Source organism: Pristiophorus japonicus, chromosome 10 (genome assembly GCF_044704955.1).
Source record: "Pristiophorus japonicus isolate sPriJap1 chromosome 10, sPriJap1.hap1, whole genome shotgun sequence".
Lineage (NCBI taxonomy): Eukaryota > Metazoa > Chordata > Chondrichthyes > Pristiophoridae > Pristiophorus > Pristiophorus japonicus.
Genome location: NC_091986.1, coordinates 163,810,672 through 163,830,509, shown reverse-complemented (window position 1 = coordinate 163,830,509; position 19,838 = coordinate 163,810,672). Strand labels below are relative to the sequence as shown.

The 19,838-nt window shown below is 49.5% G+C and overlaps 1 protein-coding gene across 2 annotated transcripts in view; it reads right to left on the bottom strand.

Annotated features, from left to right (window-relative positions):
• The window catches only part of rpl21 (ribosomal protein L21), a 397,861-nt gene extending 378,255 nt beyond the window's left edge, over positions 1–19,606 (bottom strand). Inside the window, exon 1 of one of the 2 annotated variants that reach the window (XM_070892282.1) lies at positions 19,596–19,606. The gene's annotated coding sequence lies outside the window, so the exon portion shown is untranslated. Of the gene's footprint in view, positions 1–10,389; positions 10,403–19,595 lie in introns of those variants that run through there. The other variant, XM_070892281.1, reaches the window with a different exon arrangement.
• Between the last annotated feature and the right edge of the window lie 232 nt (positions 19,607–19,838).

Below are 19,838 nucleotides of genomic sequence, written 5' to 3'. Positions count from 1 at the left end.
TTGGTCACTCTGGAGCCATGTCTCCGTGATGCCAATTACATCATACCCGTTAACTGCTACCTGCGCAGTTAATTCATCCACCTTATTCCGAATACTCCTCGCATTGGGGCACAGAGCCTTCAGGCTTGTCTTTCTAACACACTTTGCCCCTTTAGAGTTTTGCTGCAATGTGGTCCTTTTTGCTTTTTGCCTTAGGTTTCTCTACCCTCCACTTTTACTTTTCTTCTTTCTATCTTTTGCTTCTGCCCCCATTCTACTTCCCTCTTTCTCCCTGCATAGGTTCCCATTCCCCTGCCATATTAGTTTAACTCCTCCCCAACAGCACTAGCAAACACTTCCCCCAGGAAATTGGGTCCGGTCCTGCCCAGGTGCAGACCATCCGGTTTGTACTGATCCCACCTCCTCCAGAACCGGTTCCAATGTCCCAGGAATTTGAATCCCTCCCCTCTGCACCACCGCTAAAGCCACGTATTCATCTGAGCTATCCTGCGATTCCTACTCTGACTAGCACGTGGCACTGGTAGCAATCCTGAGATTACTACTTTTGAGGTCCTACTTTTTAATTTAGCTCCTAGCTCCCTTAATTCGTCTTGTAGGAGCTCATCCCGTTTTTTACCTATATCATTGGTACCTATATGCACCACGACAACTGGGTGTTCACCCTCCCTTTTCAGAATGCCCTGCACCCGTTCCGAGACATCCTTGACCCTTGCACAAGGGAGGCAACATACCATCCTGGAATTTCGGTTGTGGCCGCAGAAACGTCTATCTATTCCCCTTACAATTGAATCCCCCATCACTATACCACTCACACTCTTTTTCCTGCCCTCCTGTGCAGCAGAGCCACCCACGGTGCCATGAACTTGCCTGCTGCTGCCCTCCCCTGTTGAGTCATCCCCCTCAACAGTACCCAAAGCGGTGTATCTGTTTTGTAGGGGGATGACCGCAGGGGACCCCTGCACTACCTTCTTTGCACTGCTCTTCCTGTTGGTCACCCATTTCCTATCTGACTGTGTACCCTTTTCCTGCTGTAAGACCAACTCACTAAACGTGCTATTCACGTCATTCTCAGCATCGTGCATGTTCAAGAGTGAATCCACCCGCAGCTCCAGCGCTGCAATGCAGTCCATCAGGAGCTGCAACCGGACACACTTCTCATACACGTAGTCTTCAGGGACACTGGAAGCATCCCTGACTTCCCACATAGTACAGGAGGAGCATAGCATGTGTCCAAGCTCTCCTGCCATGACTTAACTCCTAGATAAACTTAATTTGGCAACAACAATGCTAAAAGGTTACTTGCTGATAAAGAAAAGAAAAAGAAAAACTACTTACCAATCACCAGCCAATCACTTACCCCCTTGGCTGTGACATCACCTTTCGATTTCTTTCAACTTTTTTGCCTTCTCTTCCTGCTGCAGCTGCACCGGCTGGCCTCTCCGAAGTATTGGGCCTTTTCTGGGCCTCCGACGTCCCCGGACTCCCTGCTGCTCGCACTGCCGCCTCTCCGAAGTATTGGGCCTTTTCTGGGCCTCCGACGTCCCCGGACTCCCTGCTGCTCGCACTGCCACCTCTCCGTCGCATTGGGCTTTTTGTAGGCCTCCGACGTCTCCGTACTCCCTGCTGCTTGCATTGCCGCCTCTCCATCGCGTTGGGCTTTTTGTAGGCCTCCGACGTCCCCGGACTCCCTGCTGCTCGCACTCACGCCTCTCCAACGCGTTGGGCCTTTTGTAGGCCTCTGACATCCCCGAACTCCCTGCTGCTCGCACTGCCGCCTCTCCAACGTGTTGGGCCTTTTGTAGGCCTCCGACATCCCCGGACTCCCTGCTGCTCGCACTCACGCCTCTCCGACGCGTTGGGCCTTTTATAGGCCTCCAACGTCCCCGGACTCCCTGCTGCTCGCAGTCCCGCCTCTCCGACGCGTTGGGCCTTTTCTAGGCCTCCGACGTCCCCGGACTCCCTGCTGCTCGCACTCACGCCTCTCCGACGCGTTGGGCCTTTAAAAGGCCTCCAACATCCCCGGACTCCCTGCTGCTCGCACTCACGCCTCTCCGACGCGTTGGGCCTTTTCTAGGCTTCCGACGTCCCCGGACTCCCTGCTGCTCGCACTGCCGCCTCTCCAACGCGTTGGGCCTTTTGTCGGCCTTCGACGTCCCCGGACTCCCTGCTGCTTGCACTCACGCCTCTCCGACGCTTTGGGCTTTTTGTAGGCCTCCAACATCCCCGGACACCCTGCTGCTCGCACTCCTGCCTCTCCGATGCGTTGGGCCTTTTATAGGCCTCCGACATCCCCGGACTCCCTGCTGCTCGCACTGAGTTCGGTCTGAGTTGCTTCAGAGTAGATGACTGCAGGGGGAGCTTTGAGGAGGGCCAGCTGCTTCAGCGACGCTGAGCTGGAAAGCCTCATGCAAGCTGTGGAGGGAAGGAGGCAGCTACTGTTCCCTGATTCTGGTGGACAACCAATTAGTAGCATCTTCCTAAATACCTGGAGGGAGATTGCAGAGGAGATTTTGGGGACCTCCATTCACCAGCGCACCCCCACCCAATGCAAGAAAATCTCACCGACCTTATTCGACTAATGAAAGTGAGTACATGTTCCCCCAACTTCTCACCTAACATCTGCAAGACCCTCCTTCACCTTAACTTCTTTCTCACCAACACTACAGAGTAGCTGAAGTAGCTTTTGATTGCTGAGGCATGTATGTGCGCACACTCGCAATGGAGGCTCCCTTGCATGTGAGGTTCACAGCTGCCGAGTAATTGCTGAGGCATCAGGAAACTCCAACTTACCAACCCTCCTTTGCCTTGCAGGCCAAGGTGGCGCGCAACAGTGCCCAGCAACAAGCCACAGCTGGGGGCAAGAAAGAAATTGTGGAGCTCACTGATCTGGAGGAGAGGGTGCATAGAAATACAGAAACATAGAAAATAGGTGCAGGAGTAGGCCATTCGGCCCTTCGAGCCTGCACCACCATTCAATAAGATGATGGCTGATCGTTCACCTCAGTACACCTTTCCTGCTTTCTCTCCATACCCCTTGATCCCTTTAGCCGTAAGGGCCATATCGAACTCCCTCTTGAATTTATCCAATGAACTGGCATCAACAACTCTCTGCGGTAGAGAATTCCACAGGTTAACAACTCTCTGAGTGAAGAGGTTTCTCCTCATCTCGGTCCTAAATGGCTTACACCTTATCCTTAGACTGTGTGCCTGGTTCTGGACTTCCCCAACATCGGGAACATTCTTCCTGCATCTAACCTGTCCAGTCCCGTCAGAATTTTATATGTTTCTATGAGATCCCCTCTCATCTTTCCAAACTCCAGTGAATACAGACCCAGTCGATCCAGTCTCTCCTCATATGTCAGTCCTGTTATCCCAGGAATCAGTCTGATGAACCTTCGCTCCCTCAACAGCAAGAACGTCCTTTCTCAGATTAGGAGACCGAAACTGAACACAATATTCCAGGTGAGGCCTCACCAAGGCCCTGTACAACTGCAGTAAGATCTCCCTGCTCCTGTACTCAAATCCCCTAGCTATGAAGGCCAGCATGCCATTTGGCTTCTTTACCGCCTGCTGTACCTGCATGCCAACCTTCAATGACTGATGTACCATGACACCCAGGTCTCGTTGCACCTCCCCTTTTCCTAATCTGCCACCATTCAGATAATATTCTGTCTTCGTGTTTTTGCCACCAAAGTGGATAACCTCACATTTATCCACATTATACTGCATCTGCCATGCATTTGCCCACTTACCTAACCTGTCCAAGTCACCCTGCAGCCTCTTAGCATCCTCCTCACAGCTCACACCGCCACCCAGCTTTGTGTCATCTGCAAACTTAGAGATATTACACTCAATTCCTTCATCTAAATCATTGATGTATATTGTAAATAGCTGGGGTCCCAGCACTGAGCCCTGCGGCACCCCACTTGTCCCTGCCTGCCATTCTGAAAAGGACCCGTTTATCCCAACTCGCTGCTTCCTGTCTGCCAACCAGTTCTCTATCCATGTCAATACATTAACCCAATACCATGTGCTTTAATATTGCACACTAATCTCTTGTGTGGGACCTTGTCAAAAGCCTTTTGAAAGTCCAAATACACCACATCCACTGGTTCTCCCATGACCACTCTACTAGTTACATCCTCAAAAAATTCGAGAAGATTTGTCAAGCATGATTTCCCTTTCGTAAATCCATGCTGACTTGGACCGATCCTGTCACTGCTTTCCAAATGCGCTGCTATTTCACCTTTAATAATTGATTCCAACATTTTCCCCACTAATGATGTCAGGCTAACCGGTCTGTAATTATCCATTTTCTCTCTGCCTCCTTTCTTAAAAAGTGGTGATACATTAGCTGCCCTCCAGTCCATAGGAACTGATCTCGAGTCGATAGACTGCTGGAAAATGATCACCAATGCATCCACTATTTCTAGGGCCACTTCCTTAAGTACTCTGGAATGCAGACTATCAGGCCCTGGGGATTTATCGGCCTTCAATCCCATCAATTTTCCTAATACAATTTCCTGACTAATAAGGATTTTCTTCAGTTCCTCCTTCTCACTAGACCCTCGGTCCCCTAGTATTTCCAGAAGGTTATTTGTGTCTTACTTCGTGAAGACAAAACCAAAGTATTTGTTCAATTGATTTGCCATTTCCTTGTTCCCCATTATGAATTCACCTGATTCTGACTGCAAGACTTCTGTCTTCACTAATCTTTTTCTCTTCACTTATCTCTAGGAAGCTTTTGCAGTCAGTTTTTATGTTCCCAGCAAGCCTCCTCTCATACTCTATTTACCCCCTCCTAATTAAACCCTTTGTCCTCCTCTGCTGAATTCTAAATTTCTCCAAGTCCTCGGGTTTGCTGCTTTTTCTGGCCAAGTTATATGCCTCTTCCTTGGATTTAACACTATCCTTAATTTTCCTTGTTAGCCACGATTGAGCCACCTTCCCCATTTTATTTTTACTCCAGATCGGGATGTACATTTGTTGAAGTTCATCCATGTGATCTTTAAATGTTTGCCATTGCCTATCCACCGTCAACCCTTTAAGTATCATTCACCAGTCTATTCTAGCCAATTTACGTCTCATACCATCGAAGTTACCTTTCCCTAAGTTCAGGACCCTAGTCTCTGAATTAACTGTGTCACTCTCCATATTAATAAAGAATTTTACCATATTATGGTCACTCTTCCCCAAGGAGCTTTGCACAAGATGGCTAATTATCCTTTCTCATTACACATCAGCCAGTCTAGGATGGCCAGCCCTCCAGTTGGTTCCTCGACATATTGGTCCAGAAAACCATCCCTAATACACTCCAGGAAATCCTCCTCCACCGTATTGCTACCAGTTTGGTTAGCCAAATCTATATGTAGATTAAAGTCGCCCATGATAACTGCTGTACCCTTATTGCATGCGTCCCTAATTTCTTGTTTGATGCGGTCCCCAACTTCACTACTACTGTTTGGTGGTCTATACCCAACTCCCACTAGCGTTTTCTGCCCTTTGGTATTTCGCAGCTCTACCAATACAGATTCCACATCATCCAAGCTAATGTCCTTCCTTACTTTTGCGTTAATTTCCTCTTTCACCAGCAATGCTACCCCACCTCCTTTTCCTTTCTGTCTATCCTTCCTGAATGTTGAATAACCCTGGATGTTGCATTTCCAGCATTGATCACCCTGGAGCCATGTCTCCGTAATGCCAATTATATCATATTCGTTAATAGCTGCCTGCGCAGTTAATTCGTCCACCTTATTGCGAATACTCCTCGCATTGAGGCACAGAGCCTTCAGGCTTGTCTTTTTAACACAATTTGCCCCTTTAGAATTTTGATGAAATGTGGCCCTTTTTGATTTTTGCCTTGGCTTTTTCTGCCCTCCACTTTTACTTTTCTTCTTTCTATCTTTTGCTTCTGCCCCCATTCTACTTCCCTCTGTCTCCCTGCATAGGTTCCCATCCCCCTGCCATATTAGTTTAACCCCTCCACAACAGCACTAGCAAACACTCCCCCTTGGTCCCGTTTGTCCTGGTCCCACCTCCCCCAGAACCGGTTCCAATGTCCCAGGAATTTGAATTCCTCCCTCTTGCACCATTCCTCAAGCCACGTATTCATCTTAGCTATCCTGCTATTCCTATTCTGACTAGCACGTGGCACTGGTAGCAATTCTGAGATTGCTACCTTTGAGGTCCTACTTTTTAATTTAACTCCTAGCTCCATAGATTCAGCTTGTAGGACCTCATCCCGTTTTTTACCTATATCGTTTGGTACATATATGCACCACGACAACTGGCTGTTCACCCTCCCCCTCCAAAATGTCCTGTTAGCCGCTCTGAGACATCCATGACCCTTGCACCAGGAAGGCAGCATACCATCCTGGAGTCTCGATTGCGGCCACAGAAACGTCTATCTATTCCCCTTACAATAGAATCCCCTATCACTATAGCTCTCCCACTCTTTTTCCTGCCCTCCTGTGCAGCAGAGCCACCCACGGTGCCATGAACTTGGCTGCTGCAGCCCTCCCCTGGTGAGTCATCCCTCCCAACAGCACGCAAGGCGGTATATCTGTTCTGGAGGGGGATGACCACAGGGGACCCCTCCACTACCTTGCTTCCACTGCTCTTCCTGATGGTCACCCATTCCCCATCTACCTGAGTAATGTTTAGCTGCGGTGTGACTAACTCACTAAATGTGCTACTCACGATATGCTCAGCATTGTAGATGCTCCTGAATGAATCCATGCGCAGCTCCAGTGCCGCAATGCGGTCTGGCAGGAGCTGCAGCAGGATACACTTCCTGCACATGTCGTCAGGGACACTGGGAGCGTTCCTGAGTTCCCACATAGCACGGGAGGAGCATGACATGGGTCTGGTCTCTCCTGCCATGATTTAACCCTGAATTAATTTAATTTGGCAACAATGTCAAAGGTTACCTACTGATAAAGGAAAAGAAAAAGAAGAAAAATTACTCATCAATCACCAGCCAATCACTTACCCCCTTGGCTGTGACGCCACCCTTCGACTTCTTTTTACTTCTTTTTTGCCTTCTCTCCCTACAACAGCGGCTAGTGGACACGCATGTTGGAATCCCTGTGGCTGCTGGTCGCTCCGATGACGCTGGGGGCAGCATGGGTACGTGAATGCCCTTGTGCAATCTCATCTCTTCCTGACAGTGCCATGGGCTTCCTGGCTATTGCTTATGCTTAAGTCTAAGCTGCTTACTGCATGGTGCAATGCAGCTCCTCACCCTCACGGCACCCCTTGTCCCAGTTATGATTGCGGAAGAGACCCCAAGTGTCAGCATGAGCGAAACAGACACCCTTAACACGACTGGCAGCCAGAGTCAGGAGGATACACTTGAGGGCCTGGATGATCTTGGCGGCATGTGCGATGATGGAGATGGAGAGGGGGAGAGGTCTGCCAGCACCGGCGCATCACTGGTTCCTACAGTCACACACCAGCTCAGATACTGGGAGTACGCGGTCGGGTATCTTAGATTTAGGAGAGGGGTCTGCACTGGGTGAAGCACCGGGGCCTGGAAAGGCTGCAGCATGGTAAAGGGCAAAGAGAACCTCAGGTGCACAGCTGAGTGCTGCTGAGGAGGACTCAGATGAACCCATTGATGTTGGGGCTTATGAACAAAGGGTGGAGACCATGCAATCGGAGCTCTTGGCGGCAATGCAAGGGGTGCCCGAGAGGATGTTGCAAGTGGTGTGGATCCTGGAGGAGTCCACCTCCCGCATTGTTGACAGCTCTGCGCACACCATGGGGACCATCATTGCCAGTTTGCAGACGATGGTGGAATCCCAGAGTGACCGTGTGGATCCAGCTGCGATGGTGCGTCTCTTGGCCGAGGTGACAGCTGCCATTGCAGCACAGGTGCGAGGGAATGAGTGTCGCTGTGCTTCTTTGGACTGAATGGCTGCTGCCCTGGAAGCTCAGAATACTCTCATGCACTCTGATGGCTTCGAGAGTGTGGCTTTCTCATGCAGTCTCAGCAGCTCGATGCTACGCGAGATCTGACTGCTGCCATCGCGGCTGGGTCCACAGGGGGCCTAACGTTGCCACCCCACCCTGCCGACCTGTGCTCCAGCAGTTTGGTGGGGGAGGTGGGGTGCTGCCCCGGGGGAGTGGCACTGACTCCTCAGATCAGAAAACTGATGTGGGCTCTCCGGTTCACAGCAGCCCTGAGCCGAGACCTGCCACTCCGCAATTGTTGCCAACCATGAAATCCCCCCAGCCACTTCCGACTGAAGGCGCAAAGGAAGATGCGGGCCAGTCTGCAGCCGGCCCTTCCAGGGCCAGAGCTGGTCGAGAGCATCCGAGAAGGACATCTGTAGCTTCCTCTACAGACACACAGCAGCATTCCCAAAGCCATGAGGCAGCCACAGGGGAGACACTGCAGCGTAGTGTAAGGATAGTGTTATGTATTGATGCGTGTATTGTCCTGGTACCTTAAATGTAATGTAAGCACAATGCTACACCACAGAGGGCGCTGTAGTGGGAAACCTGAAAGTGCCTGCAACAGGCGCTATAAAAGGCTGACCACCACACGTGAGAGGCACTCTGGAGCTGTTCAATAAAGGACAAAGGTCACAGCAGTTAGATCAACACCAGACCGTGTGGAGTCAGTGATTTGTGTGCTACATACACCACATTGGCGACAAGGAAGCGGACGAACTCCACGCAACCATGGCTACTCTGGGCTCGCTAAAGGATTTTACCGTGGGCAATGATTGGGAGGCCTTTACAGAAAGGCTTGAGTACTACTTCACAGCAAACAACCTGACGGAGGACACGGACGCAATGAGAGAGAAGCGTAAGGCGATATTGCTCTCCAGTTGTGGAGATGAGGTTTACTGTCTCATCAGGGATTTGCTGGCACCCGGGAGTGCCAGGGACAAGTCATACAAGGAGCTGACTGAACTCATTCATGACCAGTTGAAACCGAAGGAGAGCTTCCTCACGGCCAGATACAAATTTTACCATCACTGCAGACCTGAGGGCCAGGATGTCACCAAATATGCTGCAGACCTCAGGAGACTCGCGGCGCCGTGTGATTTTGGCGCACACCTTGACGAGGCTTTGCGGGACGTTTTCGTTATGGGGATTGGCCACGAGGGCCTCCTTCACAAGCTGCTGGCCACGGAACCCACAGTCACTCTGACAAAAGCCATCACCATCAGTCGGGCACATATGACCTCGACTTGCAGCACCAAGCAAATAATCCACACAGTCTCGAACCCGGCAGGCACAGTCCACAGGATAGCACCCACCACGGACCAAACTGCAGAACATGGCTCTGCCCGGGGCAGAGAGCACGGACCTCGGGGTCCTGGAACTCAGAGTCCGCTGAGGGGGGCCAATCAAGCAGCATCATGCTGGCGTTGTGGAGGAAGCCATGGGGCTCACCGGTGCAGGTTTGCGGAGTATACGTGCAATACCTGCCACACGAAAGGCCACCTTCAGCGTATGTGTAAAAGAAGTCAGACTCACCATGTAGCTGAGGAGATGGGGGATGATCCACCATCCAGCGAGGAGCAGGCAGAAGATGATGAGGTGTTGGGACTGCACACGTGTACCGACGATTCGCCCCCAGTGATAAGGGAAGTAAAAATCAACGGAGTCCCTGTGAGTATGGAAGTGGACACGGGCTCGGGTCTGTTGTTGATGAGTCGGAGAACTTTTGATAAACTGTGGATTAACCCAGCTGCACGGCCCAAGCTGGTCCCGGTCACGGCGAAGCTGCGTACCTACACCAGGGAACTGATACCTGCTCTTGGCAGAGCGGAGGTGCAGGTATCCCAAGGGGACGAGACGCACGGTTTACCTTTGTGGGTCGTTGCAGGCGATGGGCCGACACTCCTCGGCCGGAGGTGGATGGGGACGGTCCGTGGGAGCTGGGAAGACTTCACCACTCCACAGGCTGCTGCTCCCCGGGGTGCTGCCGTGTCCCGGGTCCCCAGAGAGCAGAGAGCTGGAGCTGCAGCCTCAATCCACCCACAGGCAAACCCCAGGCCCGGACCTCACACAGAGATCCTGTAGCCTCAGCCCCCACAGGCAAGCAGCCCTGCAGAGAGGGGCCTAGTGGGGGGGGGGCTGAGCCGGTGGGGTGCGAGGGATCCAGAATGGCCGGCGGATCGAGGGGCCCACGCAGAGGGAGAGTTGGGTGGCGGCAGCAGCTGGAGGTCGGCGGCCACGGCGGCCGCAGGGGAAGCCGCTACGGAGGCCGTGGGGGAGGCGGCAAGTGCGGCCGCTGGAGAGGCAACGACGGCCGCACGGGAGGCGGCTACGGTGGCCACTGGAGAAGCGACAACGACGGCCGCAGGAGAGGCGGCAAGTCAGGTGGCAGCGGAGGCTGCGGCTGCAGAGGGCATCCGGAGCAGCGGAGAGCAAGATGGCGGCGGCCTCAGTCCAGAGCATCAAAGGTGGCAGCGCCCAAGGAGAAGCCTCGTGGAATCCTCCTGCATCAAAGATGGCACCTTAAAAAGGAAATGCACCCGGGAGTCTTAAAAGGGCCTTATCATGTGGTGGTCCCCACAAAGGACTTCTGTAAGGCAGAGCGAGTCTGAAATGAGCTATGTTAATGTGAGATGGCGAATTTATAATAAGAATTAATTTTTTAATGCTGAATGGCCACTGTATTTGTGTAAAATAATGGATATAAAGTACAATTAATGATAAGGGCTAACAAGGAAATCAGGGATCCGTTACCAGTCAATAACTAGTTAATGTACCAGATAACATGTACCATACTAACGCACCGTCTATGCCTAACTGCCTTCCGTTGGACAAGTGTGATGTTATGTATTGATGTGTGTACCGTTTTGGTACCTTAAATGTAATGTAAGCACAATGCTACACCACAGAGGGCGCTGTGGTGGGAAACCTGGAAGTACCTGCAACAGGTACTATAAAAGGCTGACCACCACACCTGAGAGGCACTCTGGAGCTGAACAATAAAGGACGAAGGTCACAGCAGTTAGATTTACACAGACCATGTGGAGTCAATGATTTGTGTGCTACATACACCACAGATAGGTCTGCATAAGAGGGGTAATAAAGAGTTGCACAAGGCTGATAATTGATTATGTTGATGTTTTGTGCACCCATTGTTTGGGGTGTAATAAATCTTTGTTTTGTTTTGGAAATTTCTGACTAGGTCTCTCATTTAACTGTGCGGGAATGATGTGTGAGAGGGCTCATAGGTTGGCCCATGGACATAGCCCGATGCAGGCTCAACGGGGCATTCAGTTATGTGAAACTCACAGCTATCAGACGGTTTTGTGCTTCCCTTGCTGGGTCACGATGGCGATGCCGCCTCCTGCATGGCTGCCCACACGTATCCTGCTCCTCCTCCTCCATAGGTGGCACTGCTGCCTCATCCTCCAATGGCTGCGACCTCATGATGGCCAGGTTGTGGAGCATGCAATACACCACCACGAATATGGAGACACGCTCAGGCAAGTAATGCAGCACACCCCCCGAGCAGTCCAGGTAACGGAACCTCTGCTTCAGAATCCTAATTGTGTGCTCGATGATGGCCGAGAGACTCATTATAGGTGTGCTGTGCCGCAGTTCTAGGGTTGCGAAGAGGAGTCATGAGCCAAGTGCTCAGTACGTAGCCCTTGTCACCGAGGAGCCAGCCGCAATCCGCTTGCATAATTTTGCGGTTGTGGTCGCAAACCAGTTGAACATTGAGGGAGTGGAATCAATGCGGTTTCGGAATTGCTCGGGAGTGTATCGGGGTGCCCTCAGACCGACATGGGTGCAATCAATGACCCCCTGGACCCTGGGGAAGCCCGCAACGTGCAGGAATCCAATCTGCCGCTCCATTTGCGTGTCCCTGCTCATAGGAAAGGAGATGTAATTGGCCCTCCTCCTATAGAGAGCATCTGTGACCTCCCATATGGATGTATGGGCTGCAAACTGCGAGATGTTGGTGATGTCTGCAGTGGCTGCTTGGAAAGACTTAGTGGCATAAAAGTTCAGGGGAATGTAACCTTAGATGCCACGCTTAGGGCTGTCCTCACCCGTGTTTGCGGCTCCAAGTCTGCCTGCAGGAGATTGCAGAGCTCCGTCACTACATCCTTGTGGAATCGTACTCTGCGCAGGCATTAATCATCATTCAGGTCGCTGTATGACAATTGGTGACGGAAAACCCTTTGTCGATATGGCCTTCCGTCCCCACGTCTGTGCAGGCGGCTTGCTCTCTGCTTTGCCTCATTGGCTTTTCCCTGTTACTCTGCTGCCTCCTCCACCTCTGCAGGCTGCTGCTGCCCAGCACCTGTCTCTGCTGCAGGTTGCCTCCTGGCCTGCTGGCCCAGTATCTGCTGGAAGGGGTCCACATACCTCACTCTCCTCCTTAGGGGATGCCCTCGCTGAGGCCTTCCTGTGGCAGCTCTCTGGCCTCCCCTCTGTGGCCATCTCCCTGGCCCTCGCCATGCTGGGCCGCAATGATAACTGCGGCCCTTGCCCGCTGCCTCTGCAGCCATTGCCCCCGGTGCTGCCTTCTCCTGCGTGCCTCGGCAGCACGCACAATGTGCAGGAGATGTTGGCCTGCCAGCACTGCCCCCATTTCCAACTCCTCCCCAAAAACAGCTTCCTCGATGTCAGCTCCCTGTTCTGGCCTCCAGCATTCTCAAATAATTACGCACTGTAGTCTCGCGCTGGTTCTCAAAGACGGGGAAAAAGTCGCTGCCACAAATGCATCAAAAACCAACACACCTTTAAGGAACGCTGGCGGTGTGCATCAGGAACTAGGCACCGACCAACAAAACCTACTCTTGGCACTGTTGAGTAGTCGGAAGATTTTTATAGCAGACTGTGGCTTCTGGAGTGTGCGCTCTGATGACGCACTTATGAGTGCTGGCCAGCAGCGCGGCGGAAGTGGGGGGAAGCGGTGTGGTGATATTCACTGCCAGGAAATCGCAGCAGGACATTTGGGCGAGTGGCGGCCTTTCCACGAAAAGTCAGCAGCTGTTCCACTCCACAGTGTGGCCGCTGATTTCCAGTGGTAACAGGCCTTAAGGGAAGGGGCAATTTCAGCACCGTTGTTTACATTGAAACAAAAGCAAAATACTGTGGACGCTGGAAATATGAAATAAAAACAGAAAAAGCTGGTCGATCTGAAATGTTAACTGTTTCTCTGCAGAAGCTGCCTGAACTGCGAAGTGTTTCAAGCATTTTATGTTTTTAACCCTGTTTACATTGCTTGCCTGCTGCAATCTAACTGTCTCCGAAAAGTTAGAAACTTAAATATTTAGAAAGCGACAGGAGAGATTCCCTACACTCTGAACATTTAAATTAAAGTCAAATATGTTTCCAAGTTGTCAAGGAGGTTGAGTAGATCCCATGAGCACTTTGCAAGCCAATCTGACACCGCAGCGGATTGACATTCCAGGTGTCAAGGTGATGTGAGGCTACCCCTCCAGGGAGCCTTACTCCATTTCACTTCAGAATTGTGACAGTTCCTGACTCTGGGTTTACACTGCTGGCTTAACATCGTGCAAAGCTGATGTTGCTTTGCACTGATGTTTAACTTGCAGTGTAAATACACCCTAAAATTCACAGCTATGATTGTCAACAAATTTAACGAGCATTTTTCACAGTGTTTTATTATTCCCTTCTCAAACATGTTTATAATAACACTGAAATATTCCTATGCTAATGACTGAAATTTCCGATTTTAATAAAGTTTCCTGCATGTGATAAATAACGGCCCAGAATTTGCTGGAGTGGGGTATCTTGAATTGTGTCCTGTTAATTGTACTTTTTCCTTCAGCCTTCAGCCTGAAAATGTTTTACCCTATACGTTGCTGGAAGTGTGAGCTGATAACGGGACATCTCAGACCTCGGTGAACAACATAATCAACAGTCTATCGCCTTAACCAATGAGATTTAAGGATTGAGAAACAGACGAAAGGCTGAAAAGGAGGGCGAATTAGAGTCAAATCAGGTACAGAGAGAAATAAAGAAAAGGAAAGAAAGATTGAAATGAGAGAGAAAAAAACGTTAGAAAGGAAAAATAAGGGTTAAAATTTTAAAAATCTCTAACAATTGCAGGAACATAAAAACATAAGAATTAGGAGCAGGATTAGGCCATACAGCCCCTTGAGCCTGTTCTGCCATTCAATAAGAACATGGCTGATCTTGGACCTCATTTCCACTTTCCCGCCCTATTCCCATAACCCTTGATTCCCCTAGAGTCCAGAAATCTATCTATCTCAGCCTTGAATATACTCAACGACTCAGCAACCACAGCCCTCTGGGGTAGAGAATTCCAAGCCTCTGAGTGAAGAAATTTCTCCTTATCTCAGTCCTAAATGGCCAACCCCTTATTCTGAGACTATGCCCACCCACCCCTAGTTCTAGACTCTCCAGCCAAGGGAAACAACCTCCCCCTCAGAATCTTATATGTTTCAATGAGATCATTCTTCTAAACTCCAGAGAGTATTAGCCAAATCTACTCAATCTCTTCTCAACGCAGGGATAATTGCATGTCTTTTCTCAGATAAGGAGACCAAAACTGTAAACATTACTCCGGGTGAGGTCTCACCAAAGCCCTGTACAATTGTAGCAAGACTGCCTTTCTCTTGCAACCTCCAACCTCCTTGCAATAAAGACCAACATGCCATTTGCCTCCTAACTGCTTGCTGTACCTGCATGCTAACTTTCTGTGTTTCCTGTGCGAGGACACCTAAATCTCTCTGAAATCCAACATTTAATAGTTTATCACCATTTAAAAAATATTCAGTTCTTTAATTCTTCCTGACAAAGTGAATAATCTCACAGTTCCTCATATTATACTCCACCTGCCACCTTATTGCCCACTCACTTAACCTGTCTATATCCCTTTGCAGGCTCTTTGTGTCTCCTCACAGCTTACTTTTCCACCTAGCTTTGTAGCGTCAGCAAAAACTTGGATACATTGCACTCGGTCCCTTCATCTAAGTCATTAACATAGATTGTAAATAGCTGAGGCCCAAGCATTGATCCTTGCGGCACCTCACTAGTTACAGCCTGCCAACCAGAAAAAGACCTGTTTATCCCTACTGTCTGTTTTCTGTCCATTAACTAATCCTCTATCCAAGCTAATACATTAGCCCTAACCCAAGGAGCCCTTATCTTGCATAGCACCCTTATCGGATGCCTTTTGGAAATCCAAATTTACAACATCCACTGGTTCCACTTTATCTACTCTGCTAGTTACATCCTCAAAAAACTCTGAAAAATTTGTTAAACACAACTTCCCTTTCATAAAACCATGTTGGCTCTGCCTTATCATATTATGATTTTCTAAGCGCCCTGTTACCACTTCCTTAATAATGGATTCCACCATTTTCTCAACAACTGATGCCAGACGAACTATCCTGTAGTTCCCTGTTTTCTCTTTCCTGCCTTTCGTGAATAGCAGTGTTACATTTGCTACCTTCCAATCCACTGGGGCCATTCTAAAGTCCATAGAATTTTGGAAGACCACAACCTGTTATATATGCAGACTATAGATATACTCTGTGTAGTCACAGTATAGTTACATAAGATGGAGAATTGTTACCTGATATACTATCAATAAGGCTTACACTGTGTATATACTATGCTGGCACCACTAGAGGGTGCAATTGGTGGAGACCAGGGTTTCCTGCCACTGTGGCAGAGGCTGTCCACCAGAGGGCACTGCGGTGGGAGACCTGAGGGTCATCTGCATAGGCGTGCAGGGCCCAATATAAAAGGCTGCTCACCATGCTTGTGCCTTACTCTGGAGTTACGAATAAAGGACCAAAGTCACTACAGTTTGAGTACAACACATTGCCTCATGAAGTCATTGATAAGTGCATTACAGACATAACAACTGGCGATGAGTGTTAAGTTCAGAATAACTCCACAAGGCTGTGTTGTAAGCTCAAACCACTGTGACCTTGGTCTCTTTAATATAACTCCAAAGTGAGGCAGCAGCATGGTGGGCTGCCTTTTATACCTGTTTGCTCCAGGGTACACAGATGATCCATAGGTCTCCCACAGGTGTGCCCCCTAGTGGCAAGTCTGACACATAGGTTAGGTTCACATACACAACAACGAGAATACGGACTTTCACGTGATTATGGTTACCTGTGGCATACTAAAAGACTTCGCAGAGGGTGATGATTGGGATGCCTTCACAGAAAGGCTTGAGCAATATTTCGTGGCAAACAACCTGGCAGGGGAGACGGACACATCGGCGGAGAAGCACAAGGCTATACTGCTGACCAGTTGTGGGCCCGAGGTCTACCACCTCGTCAGGGACTTGCTGGCACCCACGAAGACCAAGGATAAGACATACGATGAGTTGACTGAACTAATTCGCGACCAACTAAAACCAAAACAGACCATCCTCACGGCCAGGCACAGATTCTACACTTACCGCAGACCTGAGGGCCAGGAAATTGCAAAATATGCTGCCGAACGCAGGAGACTTGCGGCACCGTGTGATTTCAGCATGCACCTCAATGGAGCATTGCGAGATATCTTCGTTATGGGAATTGGTCACGAGGGCCTCCTTCACAAGCTATTACCCACACCACAGTCAACCTGCAGAAGGCCATCAGCATTAGTTCATGGCCTCGACCTGCAGGACCAAGCAAATTATAGAAACATACAAACATAGAAAATAGGTGCAGGAGTAGGCCATTCGGCCTTTCGAGCCTGCACCACCATTCAATAAGATCATGGCTGATCATTCACCTCAGTAACCCTTTCCTGCTTTCTCTCCATACCCCTTGATTCCTTTAGCCGTAAGGGCCATATCCAACACCCTCTTGAATATATCTAACGAACTGCCATCAACAACTCTCTGCGGAAGAGAATTCCACAGGTTAACAACTCTCTGAGTGAAGAAGTTTCTCCTCATCTCGGTCCTAAATGGCTTACCCCTTGTCCTAAGACTGTGACCCCTGGTTCTGGACTCAACCAACATCAGGAACTTTCTTCCTGCATCTAACCTATCCAATTATATGTTTCTATGAGATACCTCCCATTCTTCTAAACTCCAGTGAATACAGGCCCAGTCAATCCAGTCTCTCCTCATATGTCAGTCCTGCCATCCCGGGAATCAGTCTGGTGAACCTTCGCTGTACTCCCTCAATAGCAAGAACGTCCTTCCTCAGATAAGGAGATCAAACCTGAACACAATATTCCAGGTGAGGCCTCACAAAGGCCCTGTACAGCTGCAGCAAGACCTCCCTGCTACTATACTCAAATCCCCTAGCTATGAAGGCAATATGCCATTTGCCTTCTTCACCGCCTGCTGTACCTGCATGCCAACTTTCAATGACTGATGTACCATGACACCCAGGTCTCGTTGCACCTCCCCTTTTCCTAATCTGCCACCATTCAGATAATATTCTGCCTTCATGTTTTTGCCACCAAAGTGGATAATCTCACATTTATCCACATTATACTGCATCTGCCATGCATTTAACCATTCACCTAACCTGTCCAAGTCACCCTGCAGCTTCTTAGCATTCTCCTCATAGCTCACACTGCCACCCAGCTTAGTGTCATCTGCAAACTTGGAGATATTACTATTAATTCCTTCATCTAAATCATTGATGTATATTGTAAATAGCTAGGGTCCCAGCACTGAGCCCTGCAGCACCCCACTAGTCACTGCCTGCCATTCTGAAAAGGACCCTCTGCTTCCTGTCTGCCAAGCAGTTCTCTATCCATGTCAATACATTACCCCCAATACCATGTACTTTAATTTTGCACACCAATCTCTTGTGTGGGACCTTGTCAAAAGCCTTTTGAAAGTCAAAATACACCACATCCACTGGTTCTCCCTTGTCCACTCTACTAGTTACATCCTCAAAAAATTCTCGAAGATTTGTCAAGCATGATTTCCCTTTCATAAACCCGTGCTGACTTGGATCGATCCTGTCACTGCTTTCCAAATGCGCTGCTATTTCATCTTTAATAATTGATTCCAACATTTTCCCCATTACTGATGTCAGGCTAACGGGTCTATAATTCCCCGTTTTCTCTCTCCCTCCTTTCTTAAAAAGTGGTGTTACATTAGCTGCCCTCCAGTCCATAGGAACTGATCTAGAGTCAATAGACTGTTGGAAAATGATCAACAATGCATCCACTATTTCTAGGGCCACTTCCTGAAGTACTCTGGGGAGCAGACTATCAGGCCCTGGGGATTTATCGGCCTTCAATCCCATCAATTTCCCTAACACAATGTCCTGACTAATAAGAATTTCCTTCAGTTCCTCCTTCTCGGTAGACCCTCAGTCCCCTAGTATTTCCAGAAGGTCATTTGTGTCTTACTTTGTGAAGACAGAACCAAAGTATTTGTTCAATTGGTCTGCCATTTCTTTGTTCCCCATTATAAATTCACCTGGTTCTGACTGCAAGGGACCTACGTTTGTCTTCACTAATTTTTTTCTCTTCACATAACTAAAGAAGCTTTTGCAGTCAGTTTTTATGTTCCCAGCAAGCTTCCTCTCATACTCTATTTTCCCCCTCCTAATTACACCCTTTGTCCTCCTCTGTTGAATTCTAAATTTCTCCCAGTCCTCAGGGTTGCTGCTTTTTCTGGCCAATTTATATGCTTCTTCCTTGCGTTTAACATTATCTCTAATTTCCCTTGTTAGCCACAGTTGAGCCACCATCCCCATCCTGTGGACTCAAACCCGGCAAGTACTGTACACAGAATGGTACCTTTCACAGGCAAGACTGTAGAAGGTGGCTCTGCCCAGGGCAGAGAGCACAGACCTCAGGGTTCCAGAACTCAGAGTCCACCGAGGGGTGCTAATCGAGTAGCACCATGCTGGCGTTGCGGAGGAAACCATAGGGTTCACCAGTGTCGGTTTGCTGAGTATGCAAAGCCTGTAATATGAAGGGCCACCTCCAGCGTATGTGTAAAAGAAATATGACTCACCAGCTAGGAGAGGAGACGGTAGATGATTTTGCCAGAGGCAGCTCAGCCCCAAGAAGAAGTGTATGGAGTGTATAACTGCACCACCGATTGCCCTCCAGTGAATGTGGAAGTCGCGATAAATGGTGTTCCAGTCTTCATGGAAGGGGACACGGGAGCGAGCTAGTCAGTGATGAGCCAGGGTTCCTTTGAGAGGCTATGGAACGAAAAACGACCTGAGCTGGTTCCAGTGCAGGAAAAGTTGCACACCTACACCAAGAAGCTGATCCCAGTCCTTGGTAGTGCGGATATAAGTGTAATCCATAATGGCGTGGTGCACAAGTTACCTGTGTGGATTGTTGCAGGTGATGGTCCAACGCTACTCGGAAGAAGGTGGAGGGGAAGATCCAGTGGAAATGGGAAGACCTCTTCACTCCAGCAATCGATGTCCCCCGTGCTTAGAGGCAGAGCAAAACCTCACCCTCACTTGGGCCAGGCACCAGAGAACAGACCAGCGCAGCAACTGAGGCACAGACCGTCCATCACGACTGTGTGGCAATGATCCGACCGGAACGACCTAAAAGTACCTTCCCGGCTTCAGTGGCAGGAAGGGGAGGAAGATCGAATTCACAGGCACTCTTCCAGCTTTTATGGCAGCATCGCGAGAGAGAAGGATCAAGGCAGTCGACCTCGAGGACAGATGCAAGATGGCGACCCTACTGCAGCGAGGGGCAGTGTGGCTGAAACAAAAGATGGCCGTGGCCATATCACGAGGTACAACACTGAGGGATCAATGCGTGGTGTCTAACAAAGGATTTGATTGGGGTAAAGCCAGCAGGGTTCTCTTAAAGGAGACCTGCAATCAACTAAACTTAAAGAGACATTGTATGCATGGCAATCAATGTAACGAACCGATTAAGATTGTGAACAAAATGTTGTTGCGAGA